We start from the raw sequence: 19608 nt of genomic DNA on the forward strand, positions 1-19608 counted from the left end.
TATTTTAAATCTTCGTTTGCGGGATCTCTAATTTTAGGGAAATAATCCAGACTCCCTTAGCTTCTTTTCTGAAGGAAATCATACTTATGAGCTCATACTTTTTGTCTGCCTGCCTGCCTACCAGTCTGTCTCATGCCTGTGCCATTCCTCCCACTCCATGCTGTAAGCCACTGGTGGATTTCAGCTTAGTCGAAAGCAAAGAGGAGAACAAAAAACGCTGTATATTTCCTACCAGCTTTGTAAACCAGACACAAGGGCACATAAGCAAGACCAGGGAAAGAGCCGTCTCTCAGATGAGGTAAGGTAGAATCCCAAGTAGAAGAGAGGTTGAGAATGATTGTGTTTTGAGACAACCTTCAGTGAGTATCTGCAGTTACAGTGAGCCCATAGGAAACCAAGCTCCTCAAGTTCAGTGTTAATTGTGCTGGTTCAAAAATCCTCATTCAAATTCCTGTATCATACAGAAAAACGTAATGTGTAGATTTGATATTGTAACTCTGTATTTTGACGGCAATGACATACATTGTTTTGAATTCCTTTTCTATCTACTACTCTGCTCATGGCACATATCTGTTCACACACAAATACACCACAAAACCTTGGCAGATTTTAGTTGTGGAGTCTTAAAGCCGAGAGAAACAGTCAGAGCTTTCACAGAGAGGAAGGCTGAGTGGGTATTTTAGCAGTGGGGCGGGACTCAAATAGTCAAGATTTAATTTTGCTTGCTCTGCATCCTTCTGGGCTTTTTTTCCCTTGTCTCTGTAATAGGGATGATTAAATTTCCTTTCTTCCACCTTTCCTTCATCTAGACTGTAATGGCTAAGATTTCTCAGACTCAGTAGGTCTTATGAGGTCTGATTCCAAGTAAACATTGGGAAAAATCCTCTCTGGCAAGGAGGAGGAGAAAGCTGAATCACTTGGTTCTGCTGTCCTTATCCAGGCAATGGTCAGACCCAGAGGAAGCACAGCAGCAGCTCCCAGGTAAGAACCCAACCCTTTTCACTGTCTACAAGCATCACGTGCCTCTACTTGTGCTAGTACACTATCACACATTGCATGCTGTTGCTGTGAATTATTAATTGTTATAAGTGAGCAAATTCTCTCTTCCTTTTTTGCTTCATTTCATCCATTCAGCGACCAAGATTGGATGTTGCATTAAAAAAACATGCTTCCAACTCTGAGCAGGCAGCCCTTGCAGCAACTGTAGAGATCATTCTGTCCCCATTCCCTCTTAGACTGCTGTTTCTATACATACTCTCAAAAAGGAAAGAAAATGTTCTCAACACCACGATCCGTTTACTTATAACTTGCCAAACGTTTAGATGGAAGCATCCCAATCACATCTTACAAGATAAATAAAGGGAGAGAGAGAAAATATATTTGGAATGTTGTATTTGAATTAAATAGACATATTATCCCAGAATTTCTTTGCCAGATTTTTTTTTTTTTTTTCCTCTACTGAGAGGGGAAAAAAAGGACCTGATAAATCATTCTGTTAGTAACAACATACTTGTCTCTCATATTTGAAACTATTCTTGAATGGAAGTTCTTACTAAAAAGGATTTAATTTTAGCATTTTGATGGGAAGTAAAGACACCAGTTTTGTGCTTAGCTCTCCCACTCACCACCCCCGTTTACATCCTTAGCAGAATTTAGAGCTCAGAAGAGGTGCCAGACTGGCAGCACTGGAAACTTAGACACTCTGTTTTTCTGAAGGCTGCTACATTTCCATCACCACTGTGTAGGATTTTGTTGGGAAAGTTCATGGGTGATAGGGCGCCATACACATTACACATTTGCAAAGTGTATCTTGGATTAAGTGATGACTGTTTCCTCCTGCAAAATCTCTGACCAAAGAGGCATAGAATCGTGGAATCACCAAGGTTGGAGAAGACCTCCAAGATCATCCAGTCCAACCATCCACCTACCACCAGTATTTCCCCACTAAGCCACGTCCCTCAGTACATCTACACTTTTCTTGGACACCTCCAGGGATGGAGGCAGAATGGGGAGGAGGGCGAGAAAGCAATAATCCATACCAAAGCTCCACTGAATTTTGCCACCTTGATGTGGTGGTGAGTTTCCAAAGTGGGAAGGCATTCAGAACCACTCTTTTTCGTCCTGTCTCAGCTTTATATATAGTGCATGCTCCTCAGCAGGACAAATTAATGTGAGCCAAGTGCCATGTTGTAGTGGCTAGACTGCTTCCTGCCAGCTTGGTCCACTGTAGCTCACCAAGCCCTGCTGCTCTGCCCCCACGTGTGCTGATACCTGATGGCATTACAGAACAGCTGTGGAAAAGCTGGAATTTTGTTTTCTCCCTGGCAATTTGCATCTCAGAAGGACAAAGCTGTCAAAACCACTGCTGTTGTTTCTTATTCTGCACTCACACAAGAATTATGTCAGGAGCATCTGTAGGTGACAATGAAGGAAATGTACCGCTCTGTGTGCAGCTTGCAGAGGAGGGGACACTGGGGGGCACAGGGATATCAGACTGCACATATGGGACTAAAGTATTTGTCACTATTCCAACATTTCTGATGTGAGACAGTTTGGTTTTAGAAGTAGTCCACCATTTTAGGTTCGTTTGTTTCTTTTTCCCTTATCATACCGCATCTGGAATCCATGCTGCAGTTCTAATCCTTGCTGCCTTACAGGGGTGCCTTGTTCTGCTTCTGCACGTTGTGCCGTGAAACACAAAGACACAGCTGGCAGGATGCTGCCCTGTACGCATATCCAGTGCTTGTTCTGACAGCAGATTTCTGATATAAATCTATGGCAGTGGTTGCAGATGAATTAAAGACAGACAAAATGCCACACACTGTGGTAGGTTGGTTTGTTAAATCATTTTCTGGTATTCTTTAGAAATTTTTCCAGTGAGATATTGTCCAATCTCCCAAGCTGTTTCACTGAATAAGACATTGCAGAGCTTAGGGGGTCTCTTATTCTGTGGGAGGGAAAGCGGGTTTGTTTTGTCTTTTGTTTCCGAGAGGTTATATTTGAATTTATAGAGGCCATTTGGTTTCTTAACAGCTGTCCAGAAAGAGCAACTCTTAAAAGCTGGGTGGACTTCGGAGCTTGGCTGGACAGGAGGTCAGAACACGAACTGTGAGTAACAGTGCTTCGGAAGATGGACTGAAAGATTCTTGCACTACTAATGAATTTCCAGGAAAACTGACTGTAAACTGCTATCAAGAGTAAGTAATGATCACAACACTGTCTTTAATTACAAACCAGACTTTCACGTTGATATTTTCGGGCTGTACCTATGAATGCTACATAAAGATATGCAATAGGCAAACATGAAAACAAAAGTAGGAATAGGAGATGGCAGTCTGTTCTGGTCAGTGCGATGAAAATGTTCATTTTTGCTACGAATTTAAGGGACTATTTTCCAGAAATTGCCTTTTATCCTAGGGAGAAAAATACAGTTAGACATTTCAGGAATGAGGAAGAGTACTGCTGTTCTGGGCAGCGGTGCAGTGGGCACAGAAAGCCTTAGAGGCAAGGTCTTTTTAACAACTGATAGAACCTGGCAAGCAAGCAAATAGGAAAGGCAAAATGTGGGCTGCTAAAAGAAGTACAGCATACGAACTAAAAGCCTTTTAATGAAAATATTTTTATGTAAAACACTTTTCTCCTTGGACCTCAATTCTACAAAACTCCTTTTCCCTGGGAGGCAAACCCCTACATTTCTTACGCTGTTGGCTGATCCGCTCGCTGTTGCAGCCCTCAGCTCACAGTTGACAGGCAGAAGCATCAGGGCCCACCCAGACCTGCGAGCCCACAGGTGAATGTGCTCCCCACAGAATTACCCGTGTTTCCCCTGGGAGTGGAAGGGAAAGATAAAATGTCCTTTCTGGATAAATAGGTGTTTTATCTTTGACTCACCCCAGGCGTGGATGAGTCAGCCAGGTGTCGTGTTCCTTGCCTGTATTTCCAAGAGCTGGACCTGACCTGCAAAGTCAGGATCCTGATCCATATGTCCTTACTTGATCTTACCCAAACGAACTACCAGCTTCATGCAGGGCTGTCTTGATGCGTTTTTTTCTGGGCTGTTTTGAAGAGCCCGGTTCTAATGCAGCTTCACTGTGCAAAACACCCCACTTTGTATTTTATTTCTTTGTGTCATTGTATGGTTAAGATTTTAACCTTTGGTGAGCAAACTTCAGTTTTAGTTCTCACTGTGCCCTTGCTTCCCAGGATTTACTCTTCCCTTTTTATGTCTCTGTACGAGTACAAAAACATGAGACCCTCCAGGTCTTCCTTCCCACAGATATCTCAGAGGGCACTGCAGCAGCTCAGATAATAAACACCGCCTCTATCTTCATATTGACAAAATAAAATAGGCCAACGCTCTTTCGGTAGCTGCATAAACTGTGAAAGCTGCTGACATTGGGTGGAAGAAGGAAATAGGACCTGGAAGTGGAGAGGAACCATAGGAATAATGTACACGGATGATTTATTCAGGCCAACAGCCCTTGGCTAATGTAGGTCCTTGGCTGTACAGTATCAGAAGCAGCCACAGCACCTGGTGAGGGGTTGTGCTACAGCAGTCTCATTCCTACCAACAGGAAAGGAAGTCAGGGGGTCTGAGGTTACCAGGTGTGCTGGGAAAAGCACCTGGGTCTCTGCATCCCCCTCTCTTGGGGTGGCTCAGAGCTGCAGTGCCCTCACAGGGCAGACCTTTCCCAGGTCTGCGTGCTCTGCTGAGGACAGAGAGGGAGCTTTCTCTAGCTGCATATTCTGCCTCATCTTTACAAGCACATTCTGGAAAAAGAAAAATAGTGCTTTTCCTACAAAAGTGTTTTGCCTTTGATTCTGACCCAGATCTTTCCAAACCGTCGCAGCTACAGAGCTAAGTGGAATGAAGCAAAATTCTCACCTAGCTGGGAGGAGGTTGGTGCCCGCTGCACAAACAGGGAAGGTTCTGAGGTTGTGAAAGACGTCTTCAAAAAATGCCACATTCTTCAACACTTAAATTTGCACTTATATATTACTTTCATGTGGGAATTTCCCTATACGTGCTGCCCATGCTAAAACCCAGTGATATGTTCCGAGTCAAAGATTCACTGCAGGATACTGGTTGAAGACAAAGATCATCTTCATACTCTCGTGCATTCTCTAAACACGATTTGAGAAACTCAACAAAATGGGAAAGTGCCAGTGACCTCACCCAAGGACTGACCTCCCCTGAGCTGCGAGGCAAGGGCTCAGTACCAAAACTGGTATTTCAAAGAGACACCTAGGTGAAATCCTAACCCGGTTGAAATAGATAGGAGCTTTGATCAGTAGATTTCCATTTGGTTTGTGTACTATCACAGCTGAGGTGGAGCTAGCATGTGTTCACATTTCAAACGCTGCAGCCAAACAGTTTGCAAAGTCTAATAATAAATAAAAGCAGGACCTTGAGGACAGCACAATCAACTTCTGTTTCCAGTTGTACTCAAGAGTGCTTGTACAACCTTGACAAAACTTGGCATAGAAACTCTTTGAGGCTGCACCAGAGAGAGAGAAGGGCAGAGCTGAAGCTTGCAGGAGGCAGCTGCTCGGGGATGGAGGCGGTGGCAAAGGGCCCATGCATGGGCAGGTGGTGGGCAGTGGAAAGGGGCTGCTGAGAGGGTGAACCAAGTGCTGATGGTTTGCAGAGCTTAGCCAGAAAACAGCAGGTAAAAATGGATAGATGAAAGGAGAGGAGGCATGTTCTCCTCCCCCAATCCAGCAAACTTTGTGCCTACTATTGGCTTCAAACCCCTGCTGAACACACAGAGCTCCACCAAGTCTAGTAAGCAATATGTGGGCCTATAAGTAGGATGACACTATTATTATTTTGTAGTGTTCCCAGGAGTGAGAGCAAAGGAAGGATCCTTTCTTGAATAAGCACCCGTTTTATTTAATTTTTCTCAATTACAAAGAACCTTTCAGTAAAAATCATTTCCATGTAAGCGTCTACCTCCACTTTTAGTAAGACTAAAAGCGCTGAAGAGAAACCTCAGATATGTAGAAAACCATACTAAAAGCAAGTGCTTCATCTGGCCACAAGAGAGAAAAGAGAAAGAAATAGCAGAGCTCTGTCCTAACTGAACACCGGAGAATCAAGAGTTGTTTGTTGAAATAGCTTTTCCTGGCGGTTATTATGCTCTCAGAATAGGGGGGAAAGCCAAAGTATTAAAAGAGGCTGAATAGAAATGTGGCTATTTCCATTTCACTAACCGTGATGAATTTTGAAAAGATGTTTCATCTTCAGAGCAAGACTAAATTACAGACAGGATGACAGATGGGTTTTGGGCTGAGTACAAGGCTGCAAATCACGTAAATGGCTCTGCTAACATCAGACTGCGGGGATGCTGCCCGCTTAGAAATTTAGAAAAGTTACTATCAAAACATCATTTATTGATTAGTTTGCATAAAAAACGTAGTTTGATAAAATGCCCTTTCTCTATAAGCTGAAGCGTGAGTGATCTCCTCATCAATGCAGAAAAGTGCTTAAGCGAATGAAATGATCCAAACCTTGCTCTGGCAGTGCAGCTGCTCTCCCTCTCCTCCCGTGGTCTCCTGGCTGTGCTTGCAGCTCAGCAGGCTCCCACCTGATCCCTTTGTTCCCTGACATGCTATTCTCTACCACCCTGGAGAAAAAAACTTTGCTAGGCTATATCATGAGCACTGGGGCACATTCCATGTAACACGCTGAGTTCTTGAGTGAGGCCAGAGCACCAGGAGGAGCCTTCTCATTGAGCTGCATTGAGCATGAAGCCCTGCGGCCCACGGCTGATGGCAAATCCCACAGGCAGCTGAGCCCGGTGTGTGGTGTTGTGGGCTGGGAGATGAAACCTGAGGACAGCACATGCTTCTGCTTCCACGGGACTCTGAGTCAAGAGATAACTATATGGGTGATCAAGACTGAAGAGTTTGGCCTTCCCCAGCCAGCCCTAGTGCTATTTTCAGAAGGCCCTGTGCCAGAAAGGCCCTGTCATGTTGTCCTACCAGAGCTTGCTTCTCGCTGCCCCGTTTCCTGCTGTCCGTCTCTTTCCCACAGTAAGGCCTGGAAATTAACTTGTTTTCCTAATTATTCTAACAACCCCACTGCTGCGAAACCGGAATGGTTCCTTTCAAGGAAGAAACCCAGTGCTCCTTCCTGCTTTGCATAGCAAGGTATCCTCAGTGCCCCGGCGCAGAGAGCTGCAGGGCTGCCAGAGGCTGTTCCTCGGTGAGCAGCGAGATCACAGCCCCTGGTTACATTTGGGGAAACAAGGGTCTGCTTCATGTTTATCAAAAGCCTGCAGCAATTTGCTTCGTCACCCGTCAGTTATTATATTCATAATAGAAACATTAATAGAGGACAGCGATACGCAGTGTGTTATCTAATGTTTTAATGACACTAGACAGAAATCCTTCAGTGGTCCCCACACCTTCAGCCCTATCGCCGTTCACCCTCAGGGTCTTTTTTTTTCAGATGCTGGCAATTTCAGAGGAGCTCAGGGAACAAATAGAGAAGTTGAGTTAGCATGGAAATGCTCTGGTTCTGAGGTACCGGTTTAAGAAATGCAGCCTGATGATGAAAATGTTATTTTAGGAAATCAATGCAGCACCATTTTCAGGTTCATAGATATTCCAGATGAAAAAGACCTATTAGGTCATTTGTCTGTCGTTCCTGCCAAGAAAGGATTATGGCAGCCGTTGATATCTGAATTTTTCTCAGTCTTTCCAGGTGCCCTCTACGCAGCGGCACAAATGTTGGCTGCAGGTTGCTCCTGCCTGGCAGCTTCCGAAGTACAGCCCTGTTGGCAGTGCTTAGGCTGCCCACGGAAGCAGGGATGCAGCTTTCCAAAGGACGGGGCAAATCTGTGGGCAGTAATTTTCATTCCCCCTAATGGAACTTCTGTATTCCTGGAAGAGAATGAGAAATGAGAACGGCCCAAGGAGTGACAGCTTCGTGCTTCATTATCTTCCTGGTGCCTGCAAGGCAAATCAGGTTTTTCCTGATGTTGGGAGGCGATGTGTTAGACTTAGTTCTTGATTTTGTTATCCAAGACTGATTTCCTGAACTTTTAATTCCATCCCTGCAGTTTGACAAGGAAGCAGCTATCTTGCCTTCGCATGCTTAAATATCATTGCCTCCTGGGGACTGGCAGTGCCCGTTGAATGATTCTTAAATTTGGTTCTTAAATTGCTTTCAGGAAGTACATAGGTAGAGTTCAAATTGCAGAACGAAGTGTTTGCTTTGTAATGCAAATACTCAGATTAGAACAGACAGAAGCAAGAAGATACTTGGAAGCTTCTCTACACCCTTGCACATGCTTCACTGGAGACTGTGAGGGTTAACCTGATGCGAGGCTGCTGGGTAGGAGAAGAGAAACGGGCCCCAGCAGCACACTGTTCTTCTCTTTCACTGCTGAGTCTCATTTCCTTGTGCCAATTTCTCCTTGCCAGCAGCTAACTTCTCTTCCAGATTCTTCTAATGTTTCTTTAGTAAGAGAAACACCAGCCTCCTGACAGAGGTCACTGGAAAGCTCATTGCAAGTGCAGCCTCCTGTCCTTTCCACGGAGGAGCTAAACTGGGGGTGGATCTACTCCCTCCAGCTAACAGTGGTGGGTTGTAAAGCTGTATAAAATATCTCAGTGTGAGGGACAGGAGGACATCCAGAGAGACCTAGACAGTCTTGAGCAGTGAGAGCACGAGAATATCATGAGGTTCAACAAATCCAAGTGCAAAGTATTGCACCTGTGTTATGACAACCCCCACTATAAGTACAAGCTGGGGGATGTAAAGATATAGCACAACCCTGCTGAAAGGGACTTGGGGGTACTGGTGGATGGGAAGCTGGACATGAGCCTGCAGTGCGCCCTCACAGCCCAGAAAGCCAACAGTGTCCTGGGCTGCATCAAAAGCAGTGTGGCCAGCAGGTTGAGGGAGGTGATCCTGCCCCTCTGCTCTGTGCTGGTGAGACCTCACCTGGAGTCCAGCATTCAGATGTGGAATCCTCAGCACAGGAGAGATGTGGACCTGTTGGAGTGCGTCCAGAGGAGGGTCATAAAAAATGATGCAAGGGATGGAAGACCTTCCTACAAGGACAAGCTGAGAGAGCTGGAACTGTTCAACCTGGAGAAGAGAAGGCTCTGGGAGACCTGAGAGTGGCCTTTCAGTATCTGAAGAGGGGCTATAAGAGAGAGGGGGAAAGACCCTTCAGCAGGGTCTGTTGTGACTGGACAAGGAGAGATGGCTTCAAACAAAAGGAGGGGAAATGTAGACTGGGTATAAGGCAAAAGGTTTTTATGATAAGGGCAGTGAGGCATTGGAACAGGTCACTCGGAGAGGTGGTGGGTGCCCCGTCCTTGGAGTCACTCAAGGTTAGGCTGGAACAGTCTCTGAACAACTTGATCTAGCTGTAGGTGTCCCTGTTCATTGCAGAGGAGTTGGACTAGATGACCTTTAAGGGTCCCTTCCATCTCAAATGATTCTACGATTGTGTGATGCTTTTACCTAAGTGCCATGGGCTGTGCTAGCTCCTCTGCAGCACTGCCTCCGCTGCAGTGGGCAGGGGTCAGCCATGCAGGTGTGTCTGGACAGGCATCCTGCAACAAGCTGCTGGGGTTGGAAATGATACTCTTGGACCAAAGAACAAGTACAGTGAAAACACAGAGACTGGTGCAATTACCCTGCCTTGCAGCAACTCTAGGTGGGCTAGAAGAGCACAAAAAGCTGACCAACAACATGGACGTTTTCCAAAAGACAAAGGCTCCATTCTTTAACTCAATATTCCTTTAAATTGTCACTCGGTTTATTCAGCCAGCCAAACATGATAGCAGATGGAGTCTCTGCTTCTTCTCCCAGTATGCTCACAGCTGGAATGTGCAAATCCTTCATCTCTATTTATAAGAATATTAGTAAATGTATTTGCACTCTGTGATGCAATGGAGTCTGAGTAGTAAATAATGATGATCTCAAGTATATTAAGGTTGTTGACACAGTATTAGCAATCTGGGTTCCATTGCCTTTCTGTCATGCTGTAATGCAGGAAGATTTCTTTAGGAAAATATCTGTTTGGTGCATTAATAACTATGAAAAAATATAGAATTTTACCAGCATCGTCCTGCTATATAATCCTGAGCTCTTTTAAACAAGAACAGTTCATGATGTGATCCTTTCGGTGTCACAAGGCATAATTTGCCAGTGGCCATTTAAGGACTTTTAAGAATTTAGCAACATTTAAGAATACTTTTAGAGCCCAGTTTGGAATGGGGAGGGAACAACAACAACAAATAAATAATAATAATTAAAAAAAAAAAAAAGCAACACAAAAGCCAGCCACAACAACTATTTATTGCGCTGGATTTAAAGAAAGCATTTGCAATGGGAGCACCCCAGCATGGTACATGAGCACGCCCATTAGGTGTGGTGCTGACCCAAATGCTGAGGGTTTGGTGGTGCAGGGAGAGATCAGGAGTGATGGGATGAGCTGGAGGATGGAAGCAGAAGGGACCGACCCACATGCAGCAGCCAAACCCAGGGTGAATACGTGCTGGCAGTGTGACTCCTCCACTGGTCCCAGGGGTGGCATTTCAGGAGGGGGCAGGGAAATGTAAGCCAGTGGCTATCTCCAGCTACCATAATTGCTCAATACAAGGAATTATGAATATAATTGCAGATTATCAATACACTGAGGTTGAATTTGGAGTGTTGCTCATGGCATGGCCCCCACCACAGCAGAGCACTGAGGTCAAAGAGCCACCTCTTCCCATCCCGGCTCTGCCTCGCATGCCCTCAGGGACAACCCTACACCATCACAGCCCGTCCCTACCAACTGGAAGGAGCTGCAGTCCATCTGAACCATTTCAGCCAGCTGCTCTGGGTGGAGACACAGCATGACCTGGAAGTGCCTGTTTCACACGAGCGCCAGGCAGCCACATCTGCTCGGGTGGCTCCCAGCCTGCAGCCCGCAGCTCAGCCATGTAAGTGTCGCTCTGCTGACTGCAGGAAGGTTTTGCTCGACAAGCACATTCCTCTGCATGGATAACAGTTGGCATTCAATATAAAGAAGTATTTCAAAAATTCTATTGACTTTTTTGGGGGAGGTATTATTTACTTAGTTATATTTTCGTTCAGTGTTCCTTAGTCGGTTTGAAGGGTGAATTTGCGATGTTTGAATCTTTGAACTTCAAGTATGAATTGAAATGCTTGCTTATTTAAACATTTTTGCAGGAAGCTATTGGAGAACTGCATTTCTTTCAAAACAAACAAACAGAACTATAGCAAGGTTTTTCATTGTTTGGTCAGTTTTACACTTATTTATAGAAAACTGAGAGTTAATAATAATAATAATAATAATAATAATAATAATAATAATAATAATAATAAAGAGATTTCTAGCTTTGACCCAAATTAGCAAGCTGGATCGAAGTTCATGAGAATCTCAGACTCAGATTTTGGATCTCACTTTTTCATAGAATGGCCTGGGTTGTAAAGGACCACAATGATCATTGAGTTCCAACCCCCCTGCTATGTGCAGGGTTGCCAACCACCAGAGCAGGCTGCCCAGAGCCACATCCAGCCTGGCCTTGGATGTCTCCAGGGATGGGGCATTCACAGCCTCCTTGGGCAACCTGTTCCAGTGCGTCACCACTCTCTGTGTGAAAAACTTCTTCCTAATATCTAACCTAAACCTCCCCTGTCTCAGTTTAAAACCATTCCCCCTTGTCCTATCACTATCAACCCTCATAAACAGCCGTTCTCCCTCCTGTTTATATGCTCCCTTCAAGTACTGGAAGGCCACAATGAGGTCTCCCTGGAGCCTTCTCTTCTCCAAGCTAAACAAGCCCAACTCCCTCAACCTTTCTTCATAGGAGAGGTGCTCCAGACCTCTGATCATCTCAGTGGCCCTCCTCTGGACCTGTTCCAAGAGCCCTGTGTCTTTCTTGGCTGACATATCCTCCATGTCAGTATGGGCATGACTGGGGAAAAGACAAAATTTTACATCAGGATTAGATTTACATCAGTCTTGTATGTACATGAGCTACAGGAAATCCAGTTGCTGTTTCAACTGCCTCTTATAAGGGATGAAAGTACTGATTTTGAGAGAAGGTGCAGTACCCACATGCTGTTCTGAAGTGATTTTGCCCCTCAGTGCATTGGAAGCCAGGTTCTCACCTACAGGTAAATTCCCCATAGTAAGCAAATTTGGGAATGTCCAGCCAGCCTACTGGGAACCAGAGACGGATTGAAGATGTGCCTGTACTGGTTTTTATTGGAAAACAGAAGGGTGTGTTTGTGGCAGATATCTGGGCTGAAATGCCAGCTTTGTGTCTAAATTAGCAAGGCAGTGCTGAAGCATCGTAGTTTGTACATCATCTTTGACTCTCAGGAGCCTGTTTCTCCTGGAGACTTGCCATTGCTTTGAGGTTTCACCATTGTTTCAGTTATACTGTTGCTTGATGCAAACGGGTGTTCAGACACGTACAGCCCCCGTGGGCAAAACAAACCTTGTGCCTCCCGTGCTGCAGTCACCGCATGGGCTGGTGACGGTGCCCTCCTTTCCCTCCCCATCAGAGCAGGTAGTCCCCTTTTGGCATGGGTAATCCCCAGGTGCATGCATGGGCATGAGTTTGTGCAATTGGGCTGATCGCTCTGGAAAATTTTGTTATCGAAAGGAAGGCAGCTCTCTGGATTCTTGTTTTTCATATTCATGAAAGACAGCAGAGCTGCAGAAGAATGAAAGTAAACACCATGCATAATTTAACAAATATTCACTGCAGAAATATTTCTGAGATTACCTGAAATAGTCCCAGAAAAACATAAATAATGAATGTCTTGAAGTGTGGAAACCAATGGAGCCCCTCACAACGTTTTTGTGCTGCCTGCCCAACAGCCTTGCTCTCGTGTCACTACAGCGGACACTGCTACAGTGGTGATCTCAGTGCGATCGCAGTGATCTCAGTGTGATTGTGGTGACCAGGCTCACCAGCTGGCCTGCAGCAGTATTTCCACAGGCAGCCATATATCTATCTGCCTTCCTGTCCTGAAGCCCAGCTGACGTTTATTGACAGCCAAGTTAAGGCTGGGTTATCCTGGTGTCTGCCTCAGTGTTATCGCCAGGAAGCTGCTGCACAGCACAAATGATGGGATGGGATGGGATGGGATGGGATGGGATGGGATGGGGTGGGATGGGGTGGGATGGGGTGGGGTGGGGTGGGGTGGATCTTTTCTATGGTTTGAGACTCAGGATGAAAGATGGACAGAAAAAGAGACTGAAAGACCTAGTAGAGAAAAACATCTACCATGCACACTTGCTTTGCCATAAAAAGGAAGAAATCAGAATGCAGAGTATAAAACACCAGATAGTAGCAGGAAGCAGAGGATTAGTGATAGTTGTTGGAACTGGTATTCCCTCAGAAGCAGTCATCTCCCTAGGCCAGCTGCTTCTAATGATGCACAAGGAACCTTGCTGCCATTACTGGGAGGGGGCTTCCTCCAAGTAAAGCTTCTCCCATACCTGTGTTAAACGAAGGGGCATTGCACCCTGGGAAATGAGGGTCTACACTCAACTCAAAACTCATGTCTTCTAATGTTTAGCAACTAATCGCTTCCAACAAGATGAACAGAAATGGGAATCTTTTCACAAACAAACACCAGGATGCTGGCATTTCAGCCTGGGTGTGTCACTTGTTTGATGCTCCTAGACTTTCAGGTTGGTGAAAACACATGCTTGTTGTGAAATGAAGGCAAAGAAAAGCAAGAAAACCAGGATCTAGCAGTGGGAGCAGCGCTCCGTGCTACAAGGGGAAACTGTGCTGGGTGGCCATGGCAAGGCCGGAGAGCACTGGGCTGGCCTTGGGCCTGCTCCCCTCCTGCAGCCCTGAGCCGCCAGAGCACGGTGCCAGAAGACGGAGCCGAACTTGTTTTGCTGGGAAGAGTCATCGAGCCACAGCAAATAAAAGGTCACTGTCTTTCTGACAGGATTGAAAAACGTCCCTCTGATGACACAGGTGGTGAAAGAACAGAGCTGTTGTACTCCTGGAGAGGTGCAGCGGGGTGATCCTGGGGTGATTCTCTTGTCCAAGAGAGATATTAGAAAAATTGGTTGCACTTCTTACATGCTGGCAAGACCAGGCTTTTCTGTTTGCTTTATTGAAGCACGGGCACTCCAGTTGTTAGAAGAATGTGGGAGCCGCTGTGGGATTTGTAGGAAATTTGATCTTACAAGGCACCTCTTTCAGTAATGCCGATGGTAAATCCTCCCGAGCACCTTTAATGAAATGATCATAGCCATGAATTATTTGTCACTGGATGCGAGATGCATTTAAAAGAGAGATGCTGAATCGTGAGCACTCCACAAAACGGTGAACAAAAACTCCCTGATTACTTGAAAATTGCCTTGAGTTACACAGATGCAATTAAAATTTCATTTTAGTTTAAAAAAAAAAAAAAAAAGCAAGTCATTCTTCATTTACAAAGAGCTATTTTGCTCTTTTTTAATTAGAAAATCCAGTTTCTGCTTAACACGTTTAAGACCTGGGCTGAGTAGAATGAAGCGTGACAGATTCTGAACATGAAATCTCTCCCTCCGGTGTTTCCGGGCTGTGTGGGCTCTGGATGCGGAAGTCAATGCCACGCCTCCATGCACCTTCCTGCTGGGAGCTTGCAAGCCCTTTGCAGATGTGACTTGTTATCTGGGAGCAAGGTCCTCAGGTACTATTAGTGCTGCTGGCTTGCAGGTAGCACAGAGGACATAGGGGTTCAGGTTTGAGTCCCACACCCCCTCTGTGCTGTGCAGGAGGGTGAGATGAGAACCAGCAGCACATCTTACTCAGCCAAAGGCAGTAGTTAACCCCTCTTTCTCATCCAGAGCCAGGGTATGGGCACCAGAACCCAAGCAAGGGTTGGGTGGTGACCAAAGTCATGCACCAGATGCCCCACAGCTGAGTGCAGCCTGGGACACAGTGCGTCACCCCAGCCACAGAGTGAACAGCCCTTTTTGTCTCCTTGAGGGACACAGCTGGGTAAGAAAAGCTTTTCACATGGAAAAAAAGGCTTTTTTTTTTTTTCCGAGTATGTCAGTTTTTGTGACTGAGTGCAGCACAGACTCGTGGTTCAGACCACGTTGAGCTCACATGTCTTCTCCATGCCCTTGAGAGGGTTTCAGGTCACCATTCCCACTGCAGTGGAGGTATTCCCTCTGCAATACATCCCAGGTGTATTGTCAGGCTAAGGTCACAGAATCCCAGCTGCCAACCAAAGCACAGGCCACTGCCCACTCAAATCAGAATGGCAAAGGAGGACTCTCCCTCCTGAAAATCTTTGGCTCTGAAGAAACCATTCCTGCTGCAAGTTTCTGTTGGGGAGATACACCTGAGCTCCCGAGGGTGATGAGCAGAGCCCCTCTGGGAAAAGACATTTTCTGTAATTCCCACATCATCCTTGTTTTTCTTCCAGCCTCTATTCACAGTTAATTATTGTTTCAGGCTCTACCCAGCTCTCCTGTCTTTTTCCCCAGGCAATTGCTGCAAGGCACTTGAAGGTTAATGGGCTGTGTGCTTATTTTTAGCTCCGCATCTCTTTAACACAGGAGAACCTGACTGTTGGCAAAATAAGTTTCTCTAGCCAACAAGAGCAATTTCTGCCCCCAGTGCCCTTCCAGATATTATTTCATGATTTTTTTTTCATCGAAGTGATGGCAAATACCCAGTGATCTGCTGCGGCAGGCAAAACACATTTGCTCTTGCATGTCTCTGGCAGGAACCTCCAGGTACAGACTGCCTGTGAGGGGCCATTCCAGCAGATCCTGGTGCACTGGGTTTGCCTCCGCTGCAGGTATGCAGAAACAGCAGAAGCTGGGGTTTCTCAAGGGGAAAATATTCCATAAAAGAAACCATTCCACTGTAGAAACTGATTCATATTTAATCTATTGCTCTTCTGCCCACAGTAGGCTCCCCCATAGAGAGAGAGCAGCTCTAGTTAAGCTATCAAGGGAAATACATGGAGGAGAGAGAGAGACAGCTGGGAGAGCAAGGATGGCAGAGATGACACACGTGAGGAGCTGTGCCTTGGCCGGTGCAGGGAGAGACCCTGTCGTGCTGTACAACTGAACTTCAACCACAGATCAAAACACGCCTTTTGCAAATTCTTTGAGGGGCTTTTAAATACCCTGTGATATTGAGAGAAAAAGCAGCCCCCCAGTACTCCAGCTGGGGAGACGGGGCACTTTGAGAAGGCCACATCAGAGCCGAAGCACCCCAGAAATGTAAAACTGCACAGAGGGTTCAACTGTTCTCCACAGAGAAGGGTCACAGGACGGCCAGGAGCAGCTTTTGTGAAGCAGCTTCCATGTTACACTCTTTTTGATTTCTCGGAATATCCCTGGAGCACAAAACTGTGGGGAATGCTGTGTTTTATGTTAAGGTGAAAGAAAAGAGTATTTACATAAGACTGCAAGAAGGCCAGCAAGCTCTGGTGAGACAGCAAGTGATGATGGAGGCTGTGACACTGTTGTTTTCTTTATAGAATTTGCCAAACGGGCAAACCAGGGGTAGAAATCATCTGAAGCCGTGTAGATGTTCCTAGGGCGTGATTCATCTCTCCCCAACATTCTGTCAAGGGAACTGAAGTTCAGGAGGGCCTACCTCTGAAGGACCCGCCCTCCTGGGAGCTGCAGGCTGCCAGGCCTGCTCTGCTGTGTCACGCAACCCCAGGGCCACATGTGTCCCACCCCAAATGGCTAGTGAGGGTGCGTGTGCCGTGTATGACCTGAAGGCTAAAAGCGGGGAGGGAAAACATCCAACCATGAGGACAAGATCATAGAATCCTAGAATGGCTTGGGTTGGAAGGGACCCCAAGGACCATCAAGTACCAACCCCCTGCCACAGGCAGGGCCGCCAACCTTCAGATTGCTCCTAGAGTCCACAGACTTCAACACCTCCCTCCTCCAGAGGCACAGGCTGCGAGGGTACATGTTTTGGTGTCACTGGGGATGGTAGGAAAAGGAGATAAAATCCCACATTTGTGTTGCTGAAGGGTATCTTTTCACTTCCGGAAGAACAGCAGTCCTTTGTGTATGGCTCACTGCACGTCTCTGCGTATGGACAGCTTTGCCATAGGTGACAACACTTCTCCAAATTGACTTTTATGTTGTGTTCAGCAGCCAAGGCCTCTCCCAGTAAACTGTTTTTATGCTTTAATTTTTATATGATCCGTGATACGTTTGAGTTGAGTTATGGTAGCGTTGGCAGCATTTTGAAAAGGGGAGCACAATTAGGGGCTGCATGCTGATAGCGAGAGATCTGGGGGGCTGCAGTAATGCCAGGAATGTCATGTTGTATGATTAGACATGGGTCTGCAAAAAACTGTCGCAGTGGTTGCCAGTGAGTGGCTGAGATGGCACATTCCTTCTCCTGCTATGTGTATGGAAAGCTGTCAGTGCTAAACAGGAGTTTTTTGGAAGGTATTTAGTTGTTTGTTCAAAGGAGCTCCAAGAAAATACGTGACAAAGGTGAATCCGTGCCTTTCCATTAAACACGTGTTGTGGGAAAGGCTGCACCAGCTGCTTGTTTTCCCTCAGCTGATAAAGGCAAGGTGTTTTGGCTGGGGCCACAATGGGGATGTTCTACATCTGCCCCTTCTGCTGAGGAGAGCTCCTGGCCACCAGCTTCAGGGTGAGCTGGCCAATGCCAGCTGGGTGCCTTCCTTCGGTGTGGCTGGATTTCCAGCCCTGGCACCCTACTGACAGCAGGGGTGAAGCCTGGAGGCAGGAGTGGTTGCTGCACACCCCTCTGTGGGACAGTGGCTCTCTGTGGCTGGACATGGTACATGGTGATGGATGCTCTGGGTTGCTCAGGCAGCAGGGCTCAACTTGTGCTCTGTAGGCCTGAGCACTGGCCACAAAGAAAAGGGCTTTCTGGTGAGCTGCCACTTAGCTCAGCTGCTCCACAGCCTTATCTTCTGTTTTGAAGGGCTCTGACAGGGAAAAACACCACCTGTGGCTTGCAGTAATGCTGGCTCCCTGTTACACTCTCTCAGCTTCCCTCCAGATATCAAAGGCAGAGAAGGCAACGACTATCTCCCCTCTTTGATAGGTGTCAGTAATGAAGCAGAGAGGATCAGGAGGCAGAGGATGGAGTCCAGGACAAACTGCTCAGGGTGTCCCTGCTTGAGCAGGGACTGGATCTCCAGAGGGCCCTTCCAACCTCATCTGTTCTGTGATCCCGTGATAAGAGAATGAACCCAGCCTTGCTGGGATTGGTTTTGTCCACAGCAACGGACCTGCCTGGGCTTTGCCCAGGGGAAGATCATGCTCGGTGTGCCCTTCTCACTTCATGTTCAGTCATGTGGCTGTGCGGGTCCTCTCTGTGCAGGCATAGGCAGGACAGGCAGCATGGGTTTGCGTCACCGAAGGTGCAGGCTTAGGCTCAGCTGGCATCCCTGGAGCCAGGTGGGTGGGAGGGACCAGGGCAGGGTGCTAGGAACTTAGGTTGGGGTAGAGCTGCTGAGATGCAAAAATGTGGAGATTCCGAGATGTGTGGTGGTGATGTTGATATGCAGTGATACAGAGGTGCAGAGACATGAAGATGTAGAGGTCCTGCCCTGGAGCTGGGAGAGGAGATGTGATAAAATCTCATCCACTTCTGTTCCTTCAGATTTGGGGTTTTAATAATGCATGATGCAGGAGAGTGCTGCATACAGTTATTACTCATAAACTCTGTCCAACTCATGGGTAAACGAAGACCTAAATACTAAGTTTGCCCTTAGCCCTTAATAAGGAGCGAGTTAAGTCCCATTTGGATCAATGATTTCAAGTGAAAATTCAATAACAAAATGCTTTTGACATATTTGCCAGCTCTGTAGTTTGCAGAAGTTATCTGCTGCCACTGCAGTTTATCTTCTGACAACAAGGGCAGAGTTGATAGGCGTGATCTCCAGGAAGGGACACCTCCAGCAGAGGCAGATGGCCACTGAGGCAGGCCTCTGGGATGGCCCGGTCACACAGCCAGCTCCAGAAAGCCCAGGGACTTGCAGGAGAGGGCAGGGATTCATCCACTCCTGTCAGCTCCACCCCATTTTGCCTTTCAGGCTGAGGACCTGAGCGTTAAGACTGCAGCTACACTGATAGAACGCGAGGTTGAATACAAAGGCTTTCTCTGCTGGGGGAGATATTACACAGAACTAGAAGGCTTTTGATCACAGTTTGGTCCATACATCTCCATTAGCTTGTGAGTTCTGAGCCCTTCCTAAGCTGGAAGCTCTTTTCTGGTGGAGACCAGCTCACTCTATGAAAGCTGCTTTGCAAATTTTCCAGTGTTTTGTTCCTTTTTGCATGTTTTGAAGCAGGAGAGCTCCACCAGAAATGCTCCTCCATGTTATTGTTTCCTTTCCCTGCTGCTGACAGTGATTCAGATCAACCGAGGTCAGAAAAACCACACAAGAATGTAGATTTTGAAACGTCATGGTTGGTAATTCAATAAAAGTTGCACGGATATTAGACAATTTCCTGTGATTAATACCACACTGTAAGCTTTATTCATGAGCATTTCAATCAAGGAATGTATTTCCTAAATCTCCCTGCTTTTAGTCCCTTGTCCTATCCCCATCTGAACGTGTAAAAAGTCAGACTCCCTCCTCTA

General features: G+C 46.4%; 1 long non-coding RNA gene across 2 annotated transcripts in view; it reads left to right on the forward strand.

The window, feature by feature from the left end:
• Positions 1-188: 188 nt before the first annotated feature.
• LOC107052799 overlaps positions 189-19608 on the forward strand; it is a 29252-nt gene continuing 9832 nt past the window's right edge. Inside the window, exons 1-3 of one of the 2 annotated variants that reach the window (XR_003077315.3) lie at positions 189-981; positions 2658-2826; positions 3034-3197. This is a non-coding gene — a long non-coding RNA (uncharacterized LOC107052799). The remainder of the gene's footprint in view (positions 982-2657; positions 2827-3033; positions 3198-19608) is intronic. The other variant, XR_005841383.2, reaches the window with a different exon arrangement.

This window comes from Gallus gallus, chromosome 1 (assembly GCF_016699485.2).
Source record: "Gallus gallus isolate bGalGal1 chromosome 1, bGalGal1.mat.broiler.GRCg7b, whole genome shotgun sequence".
In the NCBI taxonomy this organism is placed as follows: domain Eukaryota; kingdom Metazoa; phylum Chordata; class Aves; order Galliformes; family Phasianidae; genus Gallus; species Gallus gallus.